Genomic DNA, 23,238 nt, shown 5'->3' on the forward strand with positions numbered 1-23,238 from the left:
ATAAGAGAATGCCACTGTTGAAAAAAAAGCATTGGGAATTAAATGGGCATTAGAAACAATAAGGTAATATCTTTTGGGTATACAATTTAGATTGATTATGGATCATGCACCACTAAAGTGGATATCTAAGAATAGTAGCAATGGGAAAATAACAAACTGGTCGTTGGCATTTAAAATGTTTTAAATCTCAGTAGAACATTGGATAGGAAGACAACTGGTCAATGCAGATGCTCTGTCCCATGTTTTTTATTTGGGAACTACAGGTGTTCAGCCCCACAGGTCAAAAGAAGAGGGAGAGATATGTAATAAAAACACTAGGGAGGCTGATAAAAGGTAAATCAGGTTCTCTAGTCTGTCTTTCACTGCTTGGGGAGCAGGTTGATGAGTGCAGAGAAAAAGAGAGACCATTGCTTGTTGTTGTAAATGCTGAACAAAAAAATGCTGATTTGATGTGAGTCGGACACTAGGTTCTTCCTCCTGGAGAGAGGGAACTTTCTGTTAGTTAGATCCATTCAGGCAAAGATTTTTGTGTTTTGTCTATTTTATGCTGCTACATAAATCTAGCTTTCTTATAGAAATGGGGTGGTACAGCACTCTAGGTTAATCTGTTAGTGTCCTTAGCAGCTCCACATACCGAGGTATCCCTGCCTCTTTTAGACAAAATTATATAAATAAATATAATGTGGTATACTCTGGGGCACTTAAAGTTATCTTATGATTTATGTGTGGTATCTTTGATTATTTTATTTGTGTGTTAAGATGTTACAGTCCCATATATATCCACAAATTATCCACATAAAGTCCAGAAATTGACTGTAGTAGAAAATTAGTCCTTAAATGTCCTCAAATATCTGTAGGTAGGTTGTTCATATAAATCCCAGAACAAACGAATGTAATTATTGTTTTTGGTACACAAGGTCTGTTGGATGGGTATTCTTAGTAAGTCTCAGCCCTCTTCACCTTTCCTCATCACCTCAAATATAATATTCTCAGTTGTTTGGCTAAATCTTCATCAATTTTCAAGATGTGCAGTGCCTCTGTAATATGCTTTGAATATTATTCCACTGTCTGCAAAAAACTTCATCTTGTCATCTGTTTTGTTTCTTGTGTTTGAATTAGAATGAAGTAGAATGTGTGGTCCCTACAGTATGTCTGATGGATCTGGTAGCCATCTTATTTGTTTTGTTGCAAACCCTCTGGTTTTTAGTCTGTTCTTAAACTATTTCTCTATTTTTGAAAAAGTTTCTTACCCAGTTCAGTTCTTGTTTGTTCTTAGCATTTTTACCTTTGGGTATAGCTTTCAATATTGATGGAAAGTGGGAGCTGGAGAAGTGGAATTGGCTGTTTTTAGCTGTCTTTTATATGCCTGATGCCATCATCTGAGGTTGGAAATTTTAGGCCCAGTAAGGATGCATTGCTCAAACTTATGTCAGAAGTAAGTGTTTAGGTTGTTGCTGTTGTTGAATTTGTCTATAAATTCCATAAGGAGACTTTTAGGTCCCTCCCAGATGATCATCACATCAATATACCTAAACCATGCATATAATGGTCATTGGTGGTATTAAAATATATATATTTAATATATATTTAAAACATTCCAGACACAATAACTATTGGATAACTAATATTCAATACACACATTTCTGTGAATAACAATAAAAATATATTTGCTTAATAATATGCAATTTAATACGCATAAACTGTGTCTGCAGTCACTCCAAACAGCCCCTTTCAGCATCTCATGTCCCATGTGAGTCAGCCAAACTGAGCTTTTTTATTATTGTTCAATATGGGCACAAATAAAACAACCTGAAGTGACAAAACTACTTTGTTAGATTACACTGATCAAGCTGATATGTGACATTTATTAATCCGTGTTCAAACTTTCTGAATCTGTATATAAAGTGCTATGATGCAGAAGCTGTGGCTTTTCTCTTACCAAGTTCTGATTTTGTACATATGTAAAACTAATTCCTGTGTGGTAAAAATCTCAGCCCAGCATCTCTATTTCACTATTAGTGGCATTTTGCTGCATCTGCAATGCAAATAAATGCAAATTTTAAAGAAAAATATGGTACAACTCTCAGAGCTGCTGAGTCGTGCTGGGCGTCTTGCGCGGTAATAGACACTGGGATTATGAGGACACATCTGTATACAAATGTTTTTAGTTATTTTCGGTTAAAAACTGATTTAAATGTTACAATGAAAATAGACACAAAAATAAAGTATAACTTAAAGGCTACAGTTTAAAGATTCTTTCTTTAACCACTTGCCTGTTGTGGTCACTTTTAATCCTGGGCTTTTACTGATGTAGCCCTATCTGATGTGACCTGTCAGAAACACTCACCAGCAGCTGCCAGAAGATCAAGGAATCTTACTGCAGTTAACAGTAGAGATGAGCGGGTTTGGTTCTTAGAGATCCGAACCAACCCGAACTAAGGGGATCCAAGTGAGATCCAAGCAGGCTCAGATGTTCCCGCCTTACTCGGATCTCTGACATCGAGGCAAAACCATAGAGATGAAATCTTCCAGCTCGCGAGCTTTCGTCTCTATATATAAGTGATGCCATTTCACTCCTGTGGAGACTGAACAGGGAGGGTGGATAGTGTAGGGCTGGGGAGAGGTGCTGTACTGTCTCCTGTGTCCTTGGATGGTGCTGATCCATTCTGGGCTGCTGCTGTGCTGTCTGCTGTGTCCATCTGGGATGTTGCTGATCCATCTGGTGCTGGTGCTGTGCTGTCTTCTTCATCCATCTGGGCTGGTGCTGATCCATCTGGTGCTGGTGATTTGCTTGTCTTTTTTTGTCTAGTAAATAATTGTCTGTGTGTCTGTGCATGTTAGGCTTAGCCGTACAAGATCTAGCAAGTCGGCAATGCAACACAACTGCTTAAAGACTGCAGAAAATATGGAGTGCTGTCACATGACAGGAGAGCAAGGCCAAGAATCACATGTTGTAGCTGCTGCCAGCAGTGCAAGGCCATCAACTTCCTCATCCTCTATGAAGGCCCATGCCCCAGGGCTTAAGTCACACCATCGATATGGTAAAGCTACTTTTACAGAAGTTAAGAACAAAAATTGAAAGGAAAAATTGGCAATATGCCGTTTGCTACATGAAGTGGCAAGAAAAGGACAAGGCATTGGCCTTTCTTTAGGAATACTGCTGGTTCTGATTCTGATAACCCTTTGGAAAACCAACTGTGTGCCCTGAGAAATCAAAATCACTAATCCCTCAGGAGAGTGCAAGTGTGTCCGTAGTTGTCATGTGTGAGCCAGACCTGAATACTAGTGTACTGGAGGATCCTCCAAATTACAACATTTGTGTGACCTCTGTAAATGTGGGGAAGGGCAGTCAACATCTTGCAGATGTAGTCATCGAGGATGCTTCTGTGGAATTGCACAGGGTGGAGGAGGATATTTTGGTAGTAGAAGGTGCTAAGGATGTTGATGATGAAGATGTTGGTGATGATGATGTTGATGCTGAAGACATCCTTTATGTAAGTAAGGCAATAGCTATTGCCCATGGTTTGAAAAAGCAAAAGCCCATTGTTGTCATGCCGGGACAAAAGACAAAAAAATCTACTTCTCACATGTGGAATAATTTCCACCCCGATCTGGACAACAGTTGTCAAGCTATATTTGACCAAAAGTGAGTAGAGGGAGGGACCTAAACCACCTAGGAACCTCCTCCTTGCTTACGTCACTTGGAGCGCATTCATCAAATATCAAAATGTATGTCACCAAGTTCCAAATCTCAAAACGTAACAAGTCCAGTGTCACCTACCTGCTCCCTCTCTGTGAGATCCAAGTGCCTTCAATCTCCAACACCAACACCTGCATCATCAACATCCTCATTCATCATTGGGAGTAGTCCTGCTGCACCTATGTTGGTATTCGAAGCCTGATTGACTCCTCTCCTATCCATGATTCCTCAGAAGGATCCTTGATGACTACGCTTGTTGCTGCTGCTGTTGCTGTGAGTGGATCTTCATCCCAGAAGGGGACCAGGAGGAAGACGACTTGTAGCGTATCCTCCAAAAAACAATTAACTGTTAAACAATCATTTGCAAGGACAAACAAGTATGACAGCAATAACCCATTTGCACAGCAGATTACAGATGCCATATCATTTATGCTGGTATTAGATGTGCGTCCAGTATCCACTATTACTGCAGTGGGCTTTCAACAGTTAATTAAGGTCCTGTGTCCTTGCTACCAGATCCCTTCTAGATTCCACTTTGCTAAAACAGCAATTCCAAGTCTGTACAAGGACATTAAAAAATACCTTATTAATGTACTCAGAAATGCCGTTGTAACCACTGTCCACTTGACCACTGATATGTGGACAAGTGGAACAAGGCAAACTAAGGATTACATGACTGTGACAGCCCACTGGGTAGGTGTATTGCCTACAACAGCAACAGCAGCAGCAACATCTACCAAAAGACAGCTGATACAGAGGTAGGCTACTCTTTGTATAACTGTTTTCACTTAGAGGCATACTGCTGATAACCTCTTAGAAAAACTCATGGAAATCATTGCCTTATGGCTTACCCCACTTGTATTCTCCTCAGGATTTGTGATTTCAGACAATGCCACCAATATTGTGAGAGCATTACATGTGGGTGAATTCCAACACGTCCCATGTTTTGCTCACACAATTAATTTGGTGGTGGAATGTTTTTTAAAAACTGACACAGTCGTGCAGGAGATGCTCTTGGTGGACCGCAAAATATCCGGACATTTTAGACATTTGGCGACTGCTTGTCGAAGATTACATGACAAGCAAGGTACTGTTAAATTTGTCCTGCAATCAGCTGAAGCAAGAGGTAGTAACTCAGTGGAATTCTACCCTCTATATGCTTCAGCAGATGGAGGAACAACAAAAGGCCAACCAGGGTTATACAATGGCCTGTGACATAAGCCATGGAGGGGGAATGCACCTTACTCAAGTGCATTGGAGAATAATTTCTGTATTGTGCAAGGTTCTCAAACCTTTTGAACTTGCCACACGTGAAATTAGTTCAGACACTGCCAGCTTGAGTAAGGTTATTCCCCTCATCAGACTTTTGCAAAAACAGCTGGAGAAACTGAAGGTGAAGCGAAGCGATTGCGCAAAGTATGTCAGACTGGTGGATCAAGCTCTTGATTCACTTCACTAGGATCCAAGAGTCATCAATCTATTGAAATCTGAAGAATATATTTTGGTGACCATTCTGGATCCTAGGTTTAAGTCCTACCTTGTGAGCTTTTTTCCAACAGACCAAAATCTAAAACAATGCAAAGAGCTGTTGGTAAAAAAATTGTCAGCTGCAGCCACACGTGAAACGCCATCATCTCCTCCTTCAGTTTCTGCAGCTGCCAGGAAAAAACTAAATTTTCTTCACAGCATGCCTGCTGGTCATGCAGATCGTTCACCAATAAATTACATCTTGTCGGGCCTGAGAGGACTGCCTACTAGTGACATGTCTTCTACCATGACTAAGTGTGATACGGTTTCCTATAACAGAATGGTGGAGGACTATTTCAGAGATAACATCCTAATAGGCATGTCAGAAAGTCCCTTTCAGTACTGGCAGGAAAAAGAGGCAATTTGGAGTCCCATAAACAACTGGCTTTGCATTACTTAATTTGCTCACCCTCCAGTGTGTACTCCAAAAGAGTTTTCAGTGTAGCTGGCAACCTTGTCAGTGATCGGAGTAGGAGGTTACTTCCTCAAAATGTGGAAAAGATGATGTTCATTAAAATGAATTAAAAATTCCATGAGGAAGACCTCTACCAACAATTACATCAAAAAATTACAGAAGCGCCTATGGTGGATTCCAGTACACACTGATGGGGATGATGAGGACGAGGACGATGACAACTTGTAATGTAAAGCCAGTTTGTGTATGGGATAATTTTAATTTCCATGTCCAATGCACATTGGCAGCTTGTTTTATGGGGGTCCAAACAAACCAATAATTTCAGCCACAATTGGCAGTCCTTGTTGCTGAAATGATTGGTTTGTTAAATTGTCCTGTTTCACATACAACATAATGGTGGGTGGGAGGGCCCAAGGACTATTCCATCTTGCACCTTTTTCCATTCCATTATATTCTGATTGGGGCATTGCTGCCTGACAATTTAAATTAATATTATGGGTTTTTTAGGAACCAATGATTTATTTTTAAATACATTTATTATCAACTTTACAGCCAGGGGCTGTACAAATTAATTTCTTTTTATTAGTTATTCAGCCAGGGGCTGGACCCAATGAATTGTTTTTTAATTCATTTATTATCAATTTTACAGCCAGGGGCTGCACCCAATGAATTGTTTTATATTAATTATTCAGCCAGGGGCTGCACCCAATAAATTGTTTTTTTAATTAATGTATTATCAATTTTATAGCCAGGGGCTGCACCAATTAATTTATTTTTATTAATTATTCAGCCAGGGGCTGCACCCAATGAATTGTTTTTTAATTAATTTATTATCAATTTTACAGCTATGGGCTGCACCAACTATCAACTATCAATTCTTCACTCCTCAATGGTATCCCAACCATCATCTTTGCACAGTCCCCAACTCTATTAATAATTATATTAATCAGTTTTGAGCCAGAAATTTGGATGCAACCTTTTGGCCCCATAACTAGATGAGAAAAATCATTATTGTGAGCTGTGAGGTGGTCAAAATTGACTGGAAATGAGTTGAAATAAAAGTTATTGAGGTTATTAATACTGTAGAAACAAAAAAGGCCAATTTTATGTGATTTTAGCTTATTTTATTTTATAAGAAAAAATCCAGATCCAAAACCAAAACACGAAAAACAAAAGATGGAGGTGAGGTTTTGCAAAACCAATCCAGATCCAAAAGTAGGGCAGATCCAGATCTAAAACCAAAACCAAAACACGGGGGTCAGCGCACATCTCTAGTTACCAGTCTCAGTGAACTACAGTATGCTGGCCCCTCTATTTCTATGGCTCACTACCCAGTCTTCTCCATTAGCCTGGACATAGTGATATACACATATTTGGTAACAAAATTATATTTAATCAACTTCAAAAGCTATTATGTACATAATTTGATCCTAAACATTAAACATTTTTGGGGATGTTTTTGAACAAAAATATTAGCCACTTACTGTATGTGGTTAAGAGCTTTGTATAAATAAGCAATAAAATCTCCTTTTTATAATGAATGAAGAGGCCAGTAGATAAAGGTGTTATGTTATGTTTAGAAGAAACTGAGATATTTAGAGACAAGCATAAACTATCCACTAAAAACTGACTCTAGAATTGTGTATGTAACACTTTTATTCACAAAATATATCAGTATATAGACTACCTATCATCATAACACCTTCATCCATTGTAAAAGTAATTTTTCAGAAATTGTTTACACCTCACCTCTTCAATTAATATAAAGCTTATTTTTGTCAATTGTTAGTCTCTAAACACTATTTTATTTTCCGCATCGGAACACGCACTGTAAACTTTATGATATTAATGCCATTGGCTTTGCTTAACTTATTGCTAATAGTCAGGACTCAGGATTTATTTTCACCTGTACTGAGCAACTTGTAAAGCAACTCATATTGTACCAGATCAATTATTGACCATCATGGTTAAAAAATATTTAAAATAAGTAAATTACCGGCATCAGTGTCACACTGACTAGTTTGATCCCAATCTCTTGGAAACATAATGTATAGAGTATCAGACTCTCATTTATATCAGGTAGCTCTTCTGATACTTTTAAATTGGATTCTGACATTTACCTTTATTTTTGTGTCTGTGTAGTATGTGAATATATAGAATTTCTGTTACAATAATAAAACTAGGCCAAAACCATATAGGTAACTGAAATATTATTAATTATATTATTATTCATTGTAACATTTTAGGATGAAAAAAGCACAAAACAAACACAGTCCTAAAGGGGGTGCACACCTATAAACATATGTGATACTTATTGCATACATATCCAGTCAACCATACCCCATACTCTGACATTGCTTTAGCAATTCTCCAATTGTATTGGTATTTTACTTGATTTTCATTTAATTATTTTTATTTTATTTTTATATTAATAATAATAATAATAATAATTATAATAATAAATAATATTATTATTTTTATTATTATTACATTTTCATTTTATATCCATTTTAATTTTGTTAACACATTTGTATTATCAGTTTGATCCCAATCTATTAGACTCCCCCTACTTGAAAGACTAATAAAAATCATGACCTTTCTAATTATTCTCAATTAACATAACTATCATTCTATACAAACTGTACAGCTCCTATATTTAGAACCATGTGAGAAAAACTCTAAACAAATTTAATAAACAAAGGATCTTTACATAAAAATCTAAAAACAATTTACAATTAAACATGTTATACAGTAAGCATATATCCTTAAAATTGATTGAGGGGGTGTATACGCACATCCTTATACACAGCCACTGGTAAGAACTTTCTATCATCCTCCCCTCAAAAGGTATAGGCAATGCCTGTCAGCTTTTAATCTTGCAAGTGGCTTGGAAAGATCTGGAGGTTTATTTCTCTATAAATAGTTGGATGGTACCCTTCAATATATTTACCAGATGTTTTTTTCAGCTGTGAATGGACTAATTAATTACAATATTACCATCAATATCACACATGTGTTTTTTCACTGGCCAGACTGCAATTCTGCAATTATACATAACTTTTTACCATTATTTTTTGATGGATCCATGCAATAATACTTGTCATATACTGTATATGTATTACTGATTTTGTCCGCCTGTTTGTCCTAGTAAATTATTATTATTACTATTATTTATTAAACTCTAAATGTCCTATTAAGTCTAAATAAATATTTTACTATATTCAAATCAGCAGCCTTGTACAAGCACTCCCATTTTTTATTATTTTCTCCCATATTAGAGTTAATTATAAAATCATAGGTTTGTTAACATTTCCACAGATTAAGTCCATAGAAGAAAATTAGTAGTTGTGGCAATAGGGTGTAAAATTTCCTATGCTCTGTGCAGTTCCTTGAAGGTAGGTGGTATTTCCGTCAGCTTGCGGCACTCAGTTTATAATGAAGACTTGTAGTGGAATCTGGTGTGTAGTATTTCTCAAAGTGGACAGCACACCAATAATCAGTCATTTAAAAAATCTGGAGAGTGCCTTGTGTATCTATTCTAGTAGACCTGGATATATATATATATATATATATATATATATAGACAAAGAAGGTATATTACCGTGCACAGTAGGTTTAGTCCTAACATAACATAATAACATGGGAGTGTGTCCTCTTCACATAATTATCACTGTTTGCAGAAGCCATTTGATAGATCCTCCTCCTCAGGAGTATATGGGAAAGTTTCTGGTCAAAGAAGCAAAAAACGGATGCACACCACAGTGAGTCAAATGTAATTGGTATTTAATCAAGGTGCATAAATTAAATTAAGATAGTCCAGTAATCAAGATCACCGTGAGCAATGGGCTCTCATGTACAACCGCAGGGTACAGTCACTGCTGCCACTATACTAGCGGTATAATGCAAGGTCCCAGCTCCGGATAAAGTTCATAGGACTCCACTTCCCATCAGGCAGTGACACAATGTAGTGATGTCACCGGTAGCCATGCCCAAATGTGTTTCATCTTTCCGACTTTGTCAGTGGGTGTGGCCTATCAGCGGATGTCTGCCCTTCTTATACTGGTGTTGCTTAGCAATAAAAAAATCGGCAGAGCATTTCAGAAAACTAATTTACTTTGCATGAATTATCATGGCATAGTTGCAGATTCAATTGGAGTAATCTTCACAAATGCTCATACATATTAAAAAGCACATTCTCTATCACAGCGATTTTAGTTTTACTAGACACAGCACTACATGGGTGCACAGTAAAATTATATAAAATGGATAAGCAAAATTCCACTATATTGTGTCCATCAGTGGTAGCAGCCATTTTGTTGGAGATAAATATAACAATATGTTTTTGCAGCAGCTATTTTTGGAAATTAACCCTTTACATAATTTTGGATATTATTAGTATATAACAGCTGATTATACTAAGGAATGATTCAGGCATCCAATTAGAGAACAATATGTTACTATTAGGAAGTCATATTTAAAAGATCATATTTAAAAAGTTCATATTTAAAAAGACTAGTCAAATTTAATATAACTGGAGAATTAGAGAGTTAAAAAATTGAAAAATTGGAGTGTATAGTGGAAATAACGCTGTACATAAAATCCATGTATTTTCGCCATGCATATATATTAGTCCGCAGCATAATAAACAAAGGACTGTAGCTAATAAGTGGACTAAATTTAACAAATCACATAAAATTCAATAGTACAATGTTGCTACACTACAAGATCAAATCATAATATATAACCAGCATAATATTCTTGCGTGTTCTACAGATTAGAACCTCCAACAATAGGATATCAGATAAAGTCCCTTTTGAAGAGAAATAATCAGTCCAATTTATTCTTCTTTAGTAGACTGGACCAACCTTGACGTAGTTTTTATAAGCTCTGAATTAACCTTTTCTGGAAAAGACCCACTCACCAAAAAACACCCAATGAATGGTCCAATGGCTTATTATTATTACTTTTATGGTTTATACTTATTATTTTTTATTGTTCCTGAATAAATTGTCAATAATTTTTATACATATTTATTTTTGCACTGGCAAAATATTTATGCATTAGGATCACTAATTTATCTATATTACAGAATGCTTATAAATTTTAAATATGTAGCAAACTAGTCGCTCAATTGTCAATTCACCTCCCATTCAATATATATATATATATATATATATATATAGTAGGTACAGCACTCTCCTTCCTGTATTTATATAGCTTATGTTATTATGAAGTCCGTCGAGTGCCACACCTGGATCCTTATATATATATTTATCACCCCTCATTATGACAAATTGATCCCCCTGAGATCGTGAATGGATCAAGATTGTCATATTAAATAATTTTTCACATGGTTCAAACAATTAAAAATCAGGCAACAATTGGAGAAAGAGTGAAAATTCATAAATATATAAATACCTTTGATATTGTAATCATATCACAGTGTATTCCTCTCAATACCAGGCCATGTGGTACTGTGATCAGGGATCGACATTACTGAGTCATGCCATACATCCTGCCATTCAAATTTACACCACAATTGTGAGAAAAGTGCAAATCCATAATTTCCAATAATCTACAAGTCTGTTGGTGTGCAGCTGTGGTGCCAAAAAGGGGATTAATATGAAGTTGACATTCTGAATGTTGACACCAGAATGATGACAAGTTCAAAAGGTTGATGAGCAATATGTCGACATTCACAAATGTTGATATGATTAAAATGTCAACATATTGATGTCAACATTTATTATGTTGACATCAGAATGTCGATATACAGTTTTTGCATATTTTAACCTAACCCTAACTGATCTCTCTAAGCCTAACCACTAACTCTGTCCCTAATCCTAAAAATAACACAAACATGTACTGTCGACATGTTAAATGTCAACATTATGAATATGTTGATATTTTAACCATGTCAAAATTTTTCTTGTTGAAAAATGCTCTGAGGAAGCAGATAGTGTTCTGCAATGCAAAGAAACAATACAAAATATGTCACATGTGGTGATATATATCTGCCAATTGTACACTGTTTCCTTAAAAGAAGGTATGTGCCATTCCTTCAATAAATAAATATACTGTAAATTGAAGGATGCACTGTCTTAATTTAGTAAAACAAATCTCTTTAACTGTGATGTGTTGCACCTAAATTGTGATGTCATTTTATTCCTATTTACATCACCAATATTATATTTTTACAAGTATTATTTATCATTTTTATTATTTTATATTATCTATAATAATTTTTATATTTTTTTTTATATCTGTCTTGTGAATTTCCTGTTTTATCAAGCAAGTAAAAGTTTTTTACATGGCATAAAACTTTATTGCATATAATAACTTTTTCTACCTATTGATATACATATATATCTTAATTCCAAAGACAAAAAAAACCTTATGGTTTCACATGTTTCATTAAGGCTTCTTAGACATGATCTGAAATTTCACAAAACCTACTGAATTTCTGCCACTCAAACTTAAAAAAGCTATGAAATTCCAATCATTAAGGTTAACACAATACAGATATGGTATGCCATCACACCCTGTGGTTAACTGCAGATGCAGCACTCTCACAGAGTGAGATTGTTGTCGCTCTCAAAATGGCGGAGCTGTTAATTCACAGAATTGTGTGCTCATTGGAGTACACACATGCATTCTATGCAACTGAGGTCTGAGCAGAATATAGAGCTGCACAGATGGGATAAGAGTGAGGTGGATGAGGGAAAACACAGAGTGGTGTGGATGGGTGAGACAGAAAGGCATGAAGAGAGGTAGGAAGATTAAGCAGCACAGATGGGGAGAGCCAAAATGATGGAGATGGGTGGAAAACAGTGGTGCAGATGGGGGGAAAAAGTGATGTACATGGGTTGAAAACAGTGTTGCAGATGTGAGGGATACAGAGTGGCATGGTTTGGGAGAATAGAGTGACGTGGGTGGGGGTACAGAGTGGCATGGACATGTGAAGACAGAGCAGTGCAGATGGATAAAGACATATTGGTATGAGAAGAGCTGCCAAATAAAGAAGACACCAGGGAAGTCCTGCATGGGCAGCACCCTCCATGTGAAGATGCCATGGAAGTCCTGCAGGAGGCAGCAGCCAAGTAAAAGAGCTTAGGAATGCCTCCCCCAGGTGGAGGTGCAGTAGAATAAAATATTACAACAATCAGTGTTCTTGTATTATTTTTATATTTCTTTTACAGGGATATTATAGGTACCAGGAGGCCCTTAATCCCCCGTTTTCTGGTACTTGTGGTTCTCCAAGTACCAGCATGCAGGGGAGGCTTGCAGGGACCTGTAGTCCTACTGCAAAAGACAATATTTTAACTTTCATATACACCACACTACACAATCAACCTGGTACCCCCCACCCAGGGGTGCCGGAAATAGCCTGGGCTATCAGCCTAGGCCTGGGGTGCCATGAAAAGGGGTACCCTTGAGTAGGGCGATCCCCATCTCTCCAGGGATCCCCAACCTGGGCTGGCTAGCATTCAAAACTGATGCTTCAGCTGCGGGACCCAGTGAAAGGGCTCCCCTGGCTGTGGCTTTACCCCCATGCTGGAAAGGTGCTGGTTCTCGATAATACAGGGGAACCCTACACATTATTTTCTCTCTGTATTTCCAGAACCAGGACCGGCACAGAGCCCAGTGCTGGTTGCGCTTAATACAGGGGACCCCTACATAGTTTTTTTCCTGTATTTTGGCAACCAGGACTGGTTCTGAAAAGCCTGGTGCTGATTGTGTTTCATATAGGGGACCCCTACATTGTTTGTCCCCTGTATTTAGCACAACCAGTACTGGGTCTCCAAAGCCTGGGGCTGGTTGTTCTTTTGGTGGGGCACGCATTTTCCTTTTTACTCAGGTTTACATTTTTTTAAACACATAAGCACAGGTGGATCTCACTGATCCTGTCTGTGCTTCTGTGTTTTATTTATACACAGATCCAGGCATCACGGATCTTCCTGGTCTGAGCCTGCATCTGTCTGTCACTAGTGCCCACTACCTCACCCAGGTCCTACAGCCTGCACCACTGCCACCCACACCACCGCTAATGCCCGCATTGCCACCACTAATGCCCACTACCTCCCTCAGGTACTGCAGCCCTCACTGCCGCAGCTAATGCCTGCTACTTTCCCCGGGTCTCTGCCACAGGGATGGAAGTTCCCCATCCCTGACCTACAGTATGTTACATTATGGTGAACTACATTTACAGGAGCACTCTGAGCACTGTAATAAAATGCTTAACACATATTTAATTAAGCAAAAACTAAATATGTACATTTTGATAACTGAAAATGAAACACACCACAATATATGTTTTACCTATTATAATAATGGTTTTGATTATAGTCTGAACTATTCATGTAGTTATAAAAAGTTAAAGTACTGCACATCTACTCAATACTTTTAAATATAAAATGTATAAGTACATCAATTAACAACATTATGTAGGAATGAGATCAATTTAAAAGAAGCACCAGGTATATATTTTTAAAACAAACTTTTCTATACTTTAGCAGTAAATGAGCTATAGTATAAAGTGATGTAAACTAACCACATTTATCAGTATCACTATGTACCAGATGAATTTACGTTACTGTTTGAGTAATCAAATGTGTCCTCATACATTGTGGCTTCATTCATGCCAAACAGACCCTTACAGCTGCACTGAGCATCTTTCTTGCTCAAAATGTGCATGTTACTGACATAAAAAAAACAACTTACTGTACATTTTTGTACGAATCATTCTGAATCTGTATACAAAGTGCTACGATACAGTTCATGTGGCTTTTTCTCACACAAAATTCCATTGTGCTTCATCTGCGACTTTGTACATGTTTAAAATGGATTACTGTGCATTTAAAGTCACTGCCCGGTATTTTCAGTTTTGTTTAGCTGCATCTGCGATGCAAATAAGACACAGAGGTGTATATATATTAAGATGAGATGTTGCCCATAGCAACATATCAGACTCTAGCTATTATCTTCAAAAAGGTGACAGAAACATGTAAAGTAGAATATTATTGGTTGCTATGGGTAACATCTCCACTTCTAAAACCCCACACTTTAGTAAATATACCCCAAACTTTTAAGAAAAAACAGTACACTGTCACGCTGTGCTGTATGCAGAGCCATAACTTTTTTTTGTGCCCTGTGCCAGAAAGAGCATTGGCTCCCCCCTCATTTTTCAAAGGGACATAATGCACCCAAAAAAGGGCCATGGCTTCATGGGGAAGGGCCAGGGAAGAGATAGGAGAGGCCAGGAGATGCTGGGGATGAAATAAGAGGAAGCTACAAGCAAGAATGATAATAAACAGAAATTTGACAGGCCCAAACACAGCGCCCCCTGACCTGTGGTGCCCTGTGCGATGACACCGGCCGCACTACCCTAGCTTCGGCCCTCGCTGTATGGCATATTGACATATTAACGCTTTGTGTATCTGTGCTTGCTAATTATTAATGTGCTACTTGACTTTGTCTACCTGTCATTACTAGGAGAACAAGGTACTTAAGTTACAGAATCAAATATCTTATGAAAATGTAGGTGCTGTCCACTGCCAGGACTGACTTCAGGGAGAATATGGTGAAGTGGGGAAGATAGGGGAGCAGGGTAGCTAGCAGGTTGTGTCTGTAGCATAAGTATGGATGGTGGAAAAGGATGGTGGAGGACAAAACTGGTACCTGGTATTTCAGCAAAGAGATGTGGGAGCACAGTTATAACCACAATTACAGGAGGTGCAGTGTAGTGTCTCCTCTACTATTAACAGGAACTGCTTTTTTGTAATAAAAATAATTATCTTTCAGTTTGAATTAAACAATAATTAAATTAAAAATAAACAATACTTTGTAAAGTTTAATGTAACTTGTAGAATCTATCCACATGTAAAAAAAAGTAATTATTATTCTACCATGATAATTACAGTACATTCTTCATCTTGCTAAGGGTGAATGCAAAGTTTTAAGAATATCTAACTGGAAACAAAAATGGTTAATTAAAGCACTAAAGTATTAATTTTGACTATTTAAAAAATAAAAAGTGTATTCCTTACCAATAATCCAAATTTGGTTATGCAATGAAAGTAATATTATTTACTAGTATAAATAGTAAATATGTACCCCAAAGTGAAAGGACATTGAGAACATCAATGCAATATAAATCAGAGAATGCTGATTGCTTTATACCACCCATATATAAGCTTGTTAATATAACAACAAATACTCCAATTAAAATCAACCCTTCAAATAAAATGAAATAATATGTGCACCAAATTCAAATGATAGTAAAGGAAAAATACATTTAATCAATAGTATAGAATGAAAACATTTGAATGTGTAAATATCTGAGTCTTGCAAAAGTTATTGAATTAAAAAAATGCATTTTTAGAAGTTTAAATAATTTTACTATTTGTCAATAGTATTAACCAGTATACAAAGAATGTTTTCCAAAATCAATTTGCGAAGGTGCAAGAACAAGGTCAACTCAATAGCAAAACAACAGATAAGATTTAAATGTAAAACAGCCTTATCACTGCATGTCATTGACAACACAAAAAGTTCAGTTTTCAGTGATACTATTAGATCTAACAAATATTTTTGAAAATCATACTTCAATTCATCGTCTTTAGTTTCTTCTTTTTTTTTCCAAAGGAAAATAGCATACAATTATTTGATTTCAATGTCTCATAAATATTAATGGCTTAAAATCAAATGTCCTTGTAAGCGTTTTCTTTCTGTATCAATGCCATTCGATTGCTTAGAGTTCTTTCTCATTTTCCATGCTTCATTTCATTCACATAGGAGTCTAGAGGAAAATCAGCTCATTCTGTTGAGACTTATACTGCAAGGCAGCAAAATGGTCCTGAATTTTATGTAGATCAGTGCTCCAAAAATGTAATGCAACACTACACATCTAGTAAAAAGGCAAAATGTCCTTTATAAATTAGAGGATAAAAGAAAACAAAAAACTGCAACTGTTAAAGTTACCGCCTGAGGAACCAGCACTCTAAATTTCACTTGTAACATAGACTGGGTATTATCATTTAAGATTCTGTAAATAAGGCAATCACAAAAAATACACTGCAAAGAGCAATTATCAAGCCTAATGTAGGCAATTATATTACAGTAGCTTGTCAAACATTTACCTTAAATTGACAAATGAATGCACCTAATTAAGATATTTTCGTCATGATATATGTATGTTCAGCATTGCATACAGTATATGTGTGTGTAAAAATAGACACATAATTTGTATTCTAACATAAATAATAATAATAATAATAATAATAATAATAAAAATAATAATAATAATAATAATAATAATAATAATAATAATAATAATTTTCTTTTAATGTGGTCAGTCATCTTAGAATCCTTCTGATAATTTGCAGATACTAAAAGTCATGAAACACACAAGTCAACAAGAAGCATCTTTAAGTACCTTACTGTATATCAACATTAGTCATCTGATTGTGAAAAAAAACAGTTATACAAATTAACAAATTGTCTTGTTTGACTTAAACTTTGTAAAAAAAAATCTTATTTGACCAATACAAATTATTTCTTTTTCAAACCATTGAAAATATGTCAGCCTCAACAAAAAAATAAAAAGGGGACGTTTTGTCACTTACATATATCAACTTTGAAATTTAGTTACTTACTTGCACACTTCCAAACCCACTAACTTAATCATTAACCACATATTTCAGTTAATGTTAATATTACTTTTTAATATAAAGCAGCATTTAGAAGTATATTTTAGTTTACAAATATAACCGTTTATGGCTTTGTTTTTATTGTTATCTGACAAAAGGGAAATAAAATTAAAGCAAATATTCCCTACATTCTGCTTAACTTATTCTTATAGTACAGTGGTTCTCAAATTCTGTCCTCAGGACCCCACCAAGTTCACGTTTTGCAGGTCCCCTAGTGGCTGCACAGGTGTATTCATTACTCGCTGACACATTTTAAAACGTCCACAGGTGGATCTAATAATTATCTTGATTCAGTGAGGAGACATGGAAAACATGCACTGTTTGGGGTCCTGAGGACCTAGTTTGAGAACCTGTGTTATAGTACAATGAATCTCTTAGAATTAAACAAAATATGTTTGCCAAAATTGATACCAATAGTGAAGCTACTGCAAATACCTAGATAAACTTTTGGTAGTCTTTCTTAGGGCTTGATTTACTATTCATTGGTGTTTCAAACTTACTGATAAAATCAGTAGCTTTGACCAATGGATTTAAAGTGGCAGCAGAAATAAAGGCTAAACCAGACTAGTTTAGAATTTATTTTTGTTGCCTGTTTTTAAATTATTGATCAAAGCTGCTGATCATCAGCAGCTATGACAAAATGCAGAATAGTAAATCCAGCCCATAGTGTTGTTTCTCCATGAAACATATGTAATATGTGTTATGCGTAATTGTAAGAATGTTATCTAGGAGGCGAGATTGCTAATAACATGATCAGCCCGTCCATTATACTGACTGCAAATTAGATGCAACACTTATAAAATGTCATAGCTATTTTTCAAAATGTATCTCTTTAATAGCTCCTGACATATGATTGTGCCCATGTACTGTATTCTATGGTTTTAAAGCACGCCAACATTAATTCAAGTATAGCATCTCTAATCTGAAAGGTTATGAAAATGCAAATGAAAAAAGTAATTGCTGCTTTTTTACTAATGACAGTGTGTATAAAGACATGATACTAAAATGTCCTCTCTATGGGCACAGCCAAGAATACTATTACACAATTTAATAAATAAAAACATGAATAACTGACATTTTAGGATATTTTAGAAACTGTGTTACAAATTATTGAAAAATGTTCTGTAAAATGTTAAAGCTATAGGATTCTGAAAAGTCAGTTCCATACCTGTGTATTTGAAAATGTCATATCTAACACAATTCATATGCATTAAAGTTGCAGGCAAATTGGCTAAATAAAGTCCAATTGTGAGTTAATTTACATTATAATCTATACTAATTGATGTTACTAATTTATGTTGTTATTAAAATTATTATTATTATTATTATTATTATTATTATTATTATTATTATTATTAGTAGTAGTAGTAGTAGTAGTAGTAGTATTTTTATTATTAATAATAATAATAATAATAATAATAATAATAATAATATCAAAATGCGGAAATTATGCCACCATCAACAACCTTGCACAAAAAAGTTTGTTCACAAAAGTCTATATATGGGAAAGTAAACTCTGCATTGTAAATTATAGGTATATTAGAAGTCACCAAAGAGTTCTGTAAATATACTAAAACATAAAGCTATAGGCTGACTTGTAATATTACTTTATGGTAAAAGGTGCATTATTCTTGTTAATACACAAGTTTTCCTATGAACACCGAAGTGATGACATGTGGCCTGACCAATTACAAACTGTGACGCCTGAACTCTTATTTATTGGAGTTTTTACTTACATTAGTATAACTTGTGTTTTATAAACCAATATTGCCCAGGTTCTTAAACAATGAAAAAGGGACACAGTGGCAAATATCATATAACTACTAAATGGGTTAGTATTGTGGTTGCAAATAGCTGGGCACCAGTCTATAGCCTATTCTTCTGCTCCAGTGGTTAGCCACAATGGCTGACTATTGTATGAAAGAAGGGGGATTAAATTAAAATGCAGAATATTATATAATTATCTGAAAATATACTGTAGCTTTGCAAAGAAACTAATTTGATTTTTGTCTTTTATATCTTAAACAAATCACACATATATGCACAATATGGCATTATGCTATTTATCTCTTAGCCACAGAGGCAGATCTACTGTGAAACTAATGAAGCTTAAGCTTCAGGGACCCTAACCCAGAGGGGCCCTGAAGCAAATTGTTTATAATGAGAGAATTTTTCAACAAAATCAATGGAATGCTTTAAATGTGTGTCATTAAAATAAGTTTATTTTAGTGATAGAATCATAAGCCAATGGGTTAAAGTACTTAATATTGACTTTAGAATATGTTCTACAGTAGTGCATGTAGAGGGGTTTCGGAGTACCCAGAAACCCCCCTGATCAGTACTGTGCAGCTGGGACATAATTAGGGGTGTGCAAGCGGTGAGGCTGCATACAGATCGCAGCACTCTGTGGGCAGCACCACCAGTCACCCATGGCTCCTGCTTCTGACTAGCAGGGTGCCTAGATTGGCACCTTGCAGCCAGAATCACTGCAGCAGTGCCATCTGGAGCGTCTTTTGGATGCTTCAGATGGTCACACCACTGCTCTTACAGGAGACAGCAATGCTCTGGGCATTGCTGTAATCACTGGCATTTATGGCTCCGCCCCCTCCACATGACATAACATTGATGGGGTGTGGCCTGCACAGGGTTCCGATGGCGTTAGTTACGGAGTTGCTGGCCAGCAGACTCCCTATCTACAGCTCTGACTAGAAGATGGCTCTATGAGCCGACTGGGCACAGAATGGAGAACTGCTGTTAGTGTCATTGCTAAGTGCAGTACTGCCAGGTCCAGAGATCCCACTCAGGAGGACCAATAACAGTGATCCAACAGAGGAAGTGAGTAAGGTTTGGTTTTTGTAAGTGATCTATCTACATTCTCTCTCTGTGGGGTTTCAACATCTATCTATCTATCTATCTATCTATCTATCAATCTATCTATCTATCTTTCTCTCTCTCTCTGGGGGGTTTCTACATCTATCAACAGTCTCTCACTCTCTGGGAGGGTTTCCACATCTATCTATCTATCTATCTATCTATCTATCTATCTATCTATCTATCTATCTATATATAGTTTCTCAATCTCTCTGGGGGGGTATCTACATATCCGCCATTATTGCTAGTTGCAAAGGGGCACCCATAACAGTTCAAGTTTCGGGACCCCATACCAGTTCAAGCTTCAGGTCCCCAAAAATGTATATCCGCCACTGCTTAGCCACATGATTGTTCCTTTCAAAATCTATTTAAAATAGGGATCACCTACAGTATATACATCACAAAAGACTTTAAATATGTACACATTTTATCTCTTACTGTCCTACTAAAACAGACAATAGGACCTGTGTATAATATGATCAGTCTAACAACACATGTTATTGCTCCCCTATGAGAGCTACAGAATGATTGAGTTACTTGTATAGTACCTTCTAAAGGCCTTTGAGGTTTTTTCTTTTTCCTTTTTTTTAACCTTTAGCAAAACCTATACTGTATACCTGCTTAATGTACAGTATGTACTGTATGTTTACACCAGAAAAGTGTCTAGTATAACATTCCAATCTGCGTAATTATGTTCCTTGCTACTAAAGTTGATATATAATTATTCTGCCTAGTTGTGAACTTTGGGCCTGATTCAGAGCCGCTCGTAAGTGGCCGCTCGTTCGCTCCGAGCGATGTTTGCACATCTGCGCATGCGTATGGGTCGTAATGCGCATGCGCCAACCAGTCATTGCGGTCAGAAATTGTGCACTCGCAAAACAGCGAGGGCCTGCCAATTTGAGTGACAGAATGAGGCGTTTGTGGGTGGTAACAGGGGAAGGTGCTTGAAAATGGGGAGTGGAGATCCGAACGCAGGCATGCCAAACGGTCAAAACGGGCGTTTAATGGGTGTGCATAATTAACAAAGCAGCGTCATCGACCACGTCACTTGGTCGTCTTTTAGCCTGAAATGCTCGCAGTGATTGTGGGAAGTAAAACCTACCACAAGCACTGTGAGCAGTTCAGAAGCCTAATAAATAGCAGAGATGACGTATGAAGCAAACGGCCAGGGGGCGTCTTTACAAAATAGTGAGCGCATGCTTAGTTCGCTGGCTCAGACATAGAGGCTTCAACAGACCGCAAAGAGCGAGCGCTCAATTTAAATAGCCGGCCCCTTTTTCTGAACGACCGTTTGCAAATAGCGTCCGGCTCTGAATCAGGCCCTTTGTTTCCTAATCTCCAGTTTTTTTTAGACACAAACCATTACAGTTTACTACTGCACCAGCATATGAGAATCATTCAGTGGCTCAGACATTTCATGTGTAATATACTTCAACTCATTCATATTAAACCTAATGTTCTATACTGTATCTCAGGATTAGGAGGATAATGTTATCTAATATGTCCACAGTACACACACTGTCCAAATTTTAAATGTGGAAAATAAATACAATATGGCTTTTCAGTATGAGCTGGGTAATTATCTTGTAAGATTACATTAGTTCTTTCATTTTTACAATATTATTTTATATTTATTACAGTTATAATAATTATTCAACTAATTTAATTATTTATAGCATTTTGTATTTAGTTTGAATACTTTAACTATGAATGATAATTCAATTGTATTTTGAATGAAAGGATTATTGTTTTTTCTGCATCCATATTCCTTTGGCCAGATGTGCATTTAGCCATATCAAAATGCATATTGGCCCTCATTCAGAGCCGCTCGTTAGCGGCAGTACGCTCGTTCCGAGCGATGTTTGCACATCTGCGCATGCGTACGGTTTTTAGTACGCATGCGCGAACCAGTCAGTGCGGCCGAAAATCGTTGGTACGCAATATAGCGAGGGCCTGCTATTTTGAGTGACAGAATGAGGCGTATGTGGGTGGTAACAGGGGAAGGTGCTTGAAAACGGGGAGTGGAGATCCGAACGCAGGCGTGCTTAAAGGTCAAAACGGGCGTTTTATGGGTGTGCATATTTAAAACAGCAGCGTCATTGACCACGTCACTGGGTTATTTTATAGCCAGAACTGCTCGCAAATTTGTGGTAGCAAACAGCAACCACAAGAATAGCGAGCAGTTCATACGCTGGTCGATGTACTCGATTAATCTAATAAATAGCGGACATGACGTAGGATGCGAGCGGCCAGGGGGCGTTTTTAACAAATAAACGAGCGTATGTTTTGCTCGCTCGTTCAGACTTAGAGGTGTGAACAGACTGCAATGTGCGTACGGATCATTTGAATAGCCACCCCTTGTTTTTAAACGAACGACCGCAAATAGCGAACGGCTCTGAATGAGGGCCATTGTTCTCTATATACAGATGTGCCCTTATACATCTTTGCTGCAGTCACGCTAAACAGCTCCTCTTTGCATATTTGCATATTTTTTGCTGAAATGCATCTAAGTTGCAATATGATGTGACTTGGATGCACCAGCAGACTGTGCTGAATAATTTGATATGTGACACTTGTATATCTTGGTTCGACTGAGTCTCTGAATCTGTATATGAAGTGCTACTATTTAGCAGCTGCAGCTTTTTTCATTCCAATTTTCCCTGTGGTTCATTCATATACTGACTCAGGTGCTCACATATATACTAGTGTCACATATCAAATTAACCATCACAGTCTGATGGTGCATCTTAGTCACTAGCATATTAGCAAGGAACCTGGCAGCTCACTTATACCAGGCAAGTCACGCTGCATGACGGAATGAAACTAGATGTATGGGGACACATCTGTAGTAAAGGTGGTCTGCACAATGCTAAAACAGTGCGTTATTAATACACCAACATTTTCCATGCTTTATTTTCCAGCTTAGATTTATTTACACAAATCAGCTTTTCTCCATATGGAACAGTGGGCCTGATTCAGACCCAGTCGCAAGCGCTGTGCGCTCACAACCGGGTCGA

The sequence above is a fragment of the Taudactylus pleione genome, unplaced genomic scaffold (genome assembly GCF_031769625.1).
Source record: "Taudactylus pleione unplaced genomic scaffold, aTauple2 ptg000179l, whole genome shotgun sequence".
Lineage (NCBI taxonomy): Eukaryota > Metazoa > Chordata > Amphibia > Anura > Myobatrachidae > Taudactylus > Taudactylus pleione.